General features: G+C 43.4%; 1 long non-coding RNA gene across 1 annotated transcript; it reads left to right on the forward strand.

Annotated features, from left to right (window-relative positions):
- Positions 1 to 1,237: 1,237 nt before the first annotated feature.
- On the forward strand, positions 1,238 to 2,405 carry LOC120738242. The gene is made up of 2 exons (XR_005696922.1): positions 1,238 to 2,080; positions 2,160 to 2,405. It is a non-coding gene; the product is annotated as an uncharacterized LOC120738242 (long non-coding RNA).
- Positions 2,406 to 6,933: the final 4,528 nt, after the last annotated feature.

Here is a 6,933-nt window from a genome sequence, read left to right on the forward strand (position 1 = left end):
TTTATATCGAAGATTTTAGAAAAAGTAGTAGTAGAACAACTTAACTATTTCCTGGATAAAAATGCTGTTATGGACACTTTCCAGTCTGGTTTTCGTAAATTGCATCCCACTGAAACGGCCTTACTTAGAGTATCTAGTGATATCTTGATGGCAGCAGACTCTGGAGAATATACAGTCCTGGTCCTGTTGGATCTCAGCTCTACTTTTGACACTGTAGATCACAGTATCATGATAAACAGACTCAAGAACTTGTTTGGGATTACTGGTGTTGTTTTAAAATGGTTTATGTCATATTTGTCTGAGAGATCTTTTACTGTTTGCATGAATCATGTGATGTCAGACTTAACAGTTTTGCCTTATGGGGTTCCTCAGGGATCTGTCCTGGGTCCAATTCTCTTTCTACTTTATATATTCCACCTAGGCCAAATTATTAAGCGCTATGAAAATTAGAGTTGGGTGTCTCAAGACCAGTCTTGGTCTTTTACGTGGGCCTTTGGGGCCCTACAAGCTCCTCAATATTTATCTGACCTGCTGAAACCACATTCATCTTCTCAAGCTTTAAGGTCATTCGATCAGAGACTGCTGGTGGTACCGCGCACTCGTTTTAAAACTCGTGGTGATCGGGCCTTTCAGACGGTGGCACCATGGTTGTGGAATTCTCTTCCATTGTACCTACGCTGCATGGACTCCATTGATTCTTTTAAAAAACAGCTGAAGACATTTTTATTTAGAAAAGCATTTTATTAATTTCCTCTTATGTTGTTTTTATTGTTTTATTGCACTTTGCGATTTTTTTTATCTGTGAAAAGTGCTATATAAATAAATTTTACTTACTTACTTACTTGGTATTTTGGTTCTGTATTTAGATTTCTAGTTTTGTACTCCTAGCTCCAGAACTGCCTGTTTTGTCATTTTGCATTTTAAACAAATTCAGCGTTAAAACTATTTTGAGTTCATTTCCTGTCTTGTGAGTCCAGCATCTGGATCCTTATCCTGCCTGGTACACAAATGTTTCAATGAAATAGAGACTGCCCAGTAACTTTATCTCTAATAATATAACAACATACAGTAATGAAATCTGTAAAATAAATAGCGTGGAGTACAATTTTTGAATCCAGAATGCAGCAAAGCTCAAGTAGAAAGCTGCGAAACAAAGAAACAAAGAAATACTTGAATATAGTATGAAGAATTTCCATTAACTACTCGAGTAAATGTACTTCTTTACATTGTGTCATTCTTTACATTGTAAAAGTCATCATAATTCGAGTCTTTGTTTGTGTGAACTTTGTAAATAAAGTTTTGTTTGTTCTGTCAGCTCAGAGTAAATGTACTTCTTTACATTGTGTCACTGCTGATATTAACAGGTTACCAGCACTCTACTCCAGCAGACATGCCTGCAGACATGTTTAGGACATTAAAGAGAAAACTGTTTCATCCTTTCTACGCTCATCAGTGGACAACTCAGAAAAACACGTCTGTGTTCTCCACAGTCTGGTGGATTTGTTTTTACTCCTGTTTTGTTAAATGTCAAACTCAAATCAACCTGAGTGTCATTTCTCTTTAGTTCTGATCTCACTGCTGAGCTGCACAACAAACCAAGGTCAGTAACCTTCTTCTGTCACAGTTTAAACCTGACATGAACTAAATCTCACTAAGTGCCCAGTTCTTTTTTAACCTTTCTTGTGGCATGACATGGCAATCATACAGTAGTTGATCACTACAGCCCACTGAATATTTCAACCTCCTAAGTATAAAGGAAGTAGAGTAAAATAATTAATTTTATGTAAATAATATCATAAAGTCTTCTTCACAGCTCGTCTGACTGTGAGTCCCAGCAGCTCTCAGTTCTTTAAAGGAGACTTTGTGTCTCTGAGCTGTGAGGAGGACGACAGCTCTGCTGGATGGACTCTGAGGAGAAACACAAGCAAACAACACAGGACTCAGAGGTGTGGAGATGGGTGGGGAGAAGGTGCTGGTTCTTCCTGCAACATCAGCTACATCTTCACATGGGACAGTGGGGTTTACTGGTGTGAGTCCAGAGAGGGTCCCATCAGTAACATGGTTAACCTGACAGTCACTGGTAAGCTGAGTGTGTGGAGTTAGTGTTGATGAAGCTGTGTGTAAATGGATGAAATGCTGTAGTTTGTCTCTGTGTTGAGGTGGATCAGTGATCCTGCAGAGTCCTGTCCTCCCTGTGATGGAGGGAGATGACGTCACTCTGCTCTGTAAAACAAAGACCACTCCCTCCAACCTCCCAGCTGCTTTCTATAAAGATGGCTCCCTCATAAGCAACAGGACTTCAAATAATATGACCATCCAGCATGTTTCCAGGTCTGATGAAGGCCTCTACAAGTGTGACATCAGCGGTCATGGAGAGTCTCCATCCAGCTGGATCACTGTCACAGGTGAGGAGCTTCATTCGGATTTCACCTTTTATTTTGTCCACATATTCACTGACCAGAAGTCTCTGCAGGTAGACCTACAACCACAACCTCGCCCATCACCTCTTCAAACATGCCCCCGACCATATCTTTGCCCTCTTACTCCACCACGCTGAGACTGGTCTGTCACCTGGTGGTGATCTGTCCATACTTCATCTCCACTCTCCTTGTAGTGTCTTTATATCAACACAGAGCCAAAGGTAACTCTCTGAGTATCCTTGATTATTTACTAAGCACAATTGCTTTTGCCTCATTTAAATATGTCTAATAACCTCATGTTACAGGAAATGACCCCACCATCTTCTTGGCAACAGAAACTAACGCTGATGAGAGACTCTGTGAGGACTATGATGATATTGCCGAGGTGACCACTGAGCATCAGCTCTGAGCTTATTCCCCATCAGATGGTGGTTATCATAAAAGTTATCATAATACGAGTCTTTGTTTGTGTTAACTTTGTAAATAAAGTTTTGTTTGTTCTGTCAGCTCAGAGTTTGTTTGTTTTTTACATGTCAAAATGGCAAAAAGAGCTTGTTGACATCCTGATGTTGCTGTGTCACATTTTTATATTATAGGTTTTATGTTAGCACCAGTGAGAGGGAAGATATGGAGGCTTCATCAACAACAACATAAGTAATTAACATAACATCCATATTTTTAGACTGTGGTAGTAAACCCATGCAGTCTCCCCTCTGCTGCCTTGCATGTTTGGCAGAAATAGAAAACAGTGATGTCACATCACTAGTAACAAATTGATTACCAAAGTCAGACAAACAAATCAAAACAAAAAAATATATATAGAATACTAGGTTGTTTTTTTTAAACACCTCTGAAAAACACATAAAGTTGTGCTCGTCACTGAGCTGTTTGGCATCTTGTAAACGAGCTGCTTTGTGACATTAATGTAGCAAAAGTTTATTCTAGCGGCTCGACCATGCAGCCCATTTTTCTTGAAGCGCCTCTTTTTTGTGCATCTTGAAAACCATATTATATGCTACCTCTGTCTGGTTTCCTTTTCATTTTATTCTGGACCTGTTTGTTACTGTTCTCCACCCCCCAGACCTCATTTGTGGGGACATAACACAGTCACAGTCAGTTTTTGTCCTCTATGTCAGCTGAAGTTATTTGTGGGTTCTTTTCATCCCAAACATTTTCTGACAGCTGTGGCTGAAATTTCTTTTTGGCCTACACTTACTGAGGCTTGGTTTCTACAGAATTCCTAATTTTCCACTTCATACTTAGAGTTTGGACATTGCTGACTGATGTTTTCACTTGTGGGATATCTTTAAATGTCATTTTACTGTTTCATAAAGTTAAACTTTCTTCTACAATTCTCTGATAATTCTTTTGCTCTCCCTTTGTCTCTGATTTCATCAACGTCAGTGCAAAAAAACGTGCAGTGGTCTGTCTGAAGACCAGAACCTCACTGACTTTTGATAAACACAAACAAGCAAACAGATGGCAGGTAAGGATGGTTACCAAAATTTATCATCATTTAGACCTGTGTGTGTGAACCTGTGTGTTATCATGCCAAAACTTCCAAGGTATGTAATCTTTTGATTGGCATCATTTAGGTGTTTTCTGATGTCATCATGATTGAAAAAGGGCAAACATAACCACATTTGAATTAAAAGATTTTTTTTATTTTTTCTCATATTCTCTGAAAAATATCCCCAAAATCACAAAGGTTATGCCAGGTTATATAAATTTATGAGTACAGCTGTACCTCCGCTGTCTGCACAGTCCCATGGCAGTAGGTTGAGGATTTATATCAGTAACCAAACACCCAGTCACATGACAGCAGCTCATAAATTTTGGTAACTAGTCATTATCAAGAAACCTGATTGATAAGAATCTGAATCAAGAAGAAAGATGATGCAAGTGACTTTGAACTTAGGATGGTTGTGTGTGCCAGCAGGCTGGTCTGAGTGTTTCACAAACTGTTAATCTATTCGCATTATCACAACCATCTCCAGAGTTGATAGAGAACAGTCTGAAAATGGAAAATATCCAGGAAGCAGCTCTTCTGTGGGACAAAATTCCTTGTTGATGTCATAGATCTGAGGAGAACGACCAGACATCTTTCATGGCACAGTGGGGTGATAATAACTGAGGTAATTCTGGAGAGACATTAACCCGACGGACCAGTTGCAGGAACCAAAATATGCTAAGAACTGCCCTGGGAGACACTTAAAAGAATTATTGGTTTTGTGAGGAAAGAAAAGATGAGAGGTAAATGTCTTAGCCTAACTATCCATCCATCCATCTTCATCCGCTTTATCCGAGGCCGGGTCGCGGGGGCAGCAGCCTAAGCAGAGAGGCCCAGACCTCCTTCTCCCCAGCCACCTCCTCCAGCTTAAAAAATAAAATACATCAATACGGTTCAAACATACAGTTTAGAATTATACTCTATAAGTACTCAAGTACATGTACAACTTTACTTTGTGTCACTGGTGGTATTAACAGATTTACAGCACTCTGTGTAAGATATAGAAGAATAAGCTGTTTCCTACTTTCTCCACTCATCAGTCTGTAACTCAACCAAACCCATAATGTCTGTGTTCTCCACAGTCTGGTGGTTTTCTGTTTTCTCTGCTGTTTTGTTGAATGTCAAACTCAAACTAACCTCAGTGGCATTTCAATTAAGTTGTGATGTCACTGCTGAGCAGTGCAACAAATCAGGGTCAGTCAATTTAAACCTGACATGAGTTCAGACATTTGATGCTTTTTAGGCTTTGCTGTAATAATTATCATGCATGACATGATAATTCCATCCATCCATCCATCCATCCATCCATCTTCATCCGCTTTATCCGGGGCCGGGTCGCGGGGGCAGCAGCCTAAGCAAAGAGGCCCAGACCTCCCTCTCCCCAGCCACCTCCTCCAGCTTATCCGGGGGAATACCAAGGCGTTCCCAGGCCAGCCGAGAGATATAATCTCTCCAGCGTGTCCTGGGTCTGCCCCGGGGCCTCCTCCCGGTGGGACATGCCTGGAACACCTCACCCAGGAGGCGCCCAGGGGGCATCCTTGTCAGATGCCCGAACCACCTCAGCTGGCTCCTTTCGATGTGGAGCAGCAGCTGCTCTACTCTGAGCCCCTCCCGGATGGCCGAACTTCTCACCCTATCTCTAAGGGAGAGGCCAGCCACCCTTTGGAGGAAGCTCATTTCTGCCGCCTGTATCCGCGATCTCGTTCTTTCGGTCACTACCCACAGCTCGTGGCCATAGGTGAGGGTAGGGACGTAGATCGACCGGTAAATTGAGAGCTTCGCTTTTACACTCAGCTCCCTCTTCACCACGACGGACCGGTGCAGCGTCCGCATTACTGCAGCTGCAGCCCCAATCCGTCTGTCAATCTCCGGCTCCCTTCTCCCATCACTCGCAAACAAGACCCCGAGATACTTGAACTCCTCCACTTGGGGCAGGAACTCATCCCCGACCCAGAGTGGGCACTCCACCCTTTTCCAGCTGAGAACCATGGCCTCAGATTTGGAGGTGCTGATCCTCATTCCCGCTGCTTCACACTCGGCTGCGAACTGTTCCAGTGCGAGCTGGAGGCCCTCACCCGATGAAGCCAACAGAACCACATCATCCGCAAAAATCAGAGATGAGATTCTGAGGCCACCAAAGCGAAAGCCCTCCGCCACTTGGCTGCGCCTAGAAATCCTGTCCATAAAAATTATGAACAGAACCGGAGACAAAGGGCAGCCCTGGCGGAGCCCATCACCCACCGGGAACGAGTCCGACTTATTGCCGGCAATGCGAAGCAAGCTCTTGCAACGGTTGTATAGGGATCGAATGGCCCGTAGCAATGGGCCAGACACCCCATACTCCCGCAACACCTCCCACAGGACACCCCGAGGGACATGGTCGAATGCCTTCTCCAAGTCCACAAAACACATGTAGACTGGTTGGGCAAACTCCCATGCACCCTCAAGTATCCTGGAGAGGATAAAGAGCTGGTCCAGTGTTCCGCGACCAGGACGAAAACCGCATTGTTCCTCCTGTATCCGCAACCCGTTCTCACTCCCAAAGCGTAACATTTTACGCTAGGTGACAAATCGTCACCATATTACGTTTTCGGCTACCCACCACGTTCCTAAATGACGAGGAAGAGGAAATATGAGAACCGTCTGGACGGAACCTACACATGTTCGCTCTTTTTCTTCAAATCGCTTAGAAACACGCTATTTAACATCATTAAAGTCCTGGTTAAGGTCAGGAATAAGGTTATGGTCAGGGCTAGGGATAAGGTTAGGTTTAGGGCTGGAATACAGGGCTGGAACGTCTACTACCGCGGGAGCGTCATTGCACTGGATTCCAGCCATAACCCGCCGCGTACCATAAGAACGCCGAAGGTCTCCTTTCGCGTTCCTCAAGAACGCTGCGGGACGTGACAAAACGTCGACATGTTACGCCTCGGTAGTGAGAACGCTCTGGTATCCGAGGTTCGACTAACAGACGAACTCTCCTTTCCAGCACCCTGGCATAGA

The sequence above is a fragment of the Simochromis diagramma genome, unplaced genomic scaffold (assembly GCF_900408965.1).
Source record: "Simochromis diagramma unplaced genomic scaffold, fSimDia1.1 OVJJ01000402.1, whole genome shotgun sequence".
Lineage (NCBI taxonomy): Eukaryota > Metazoa > Chordata > Actinopteri > Cichliformes > Cichlidae > Simochromis > Simochromis diagramma.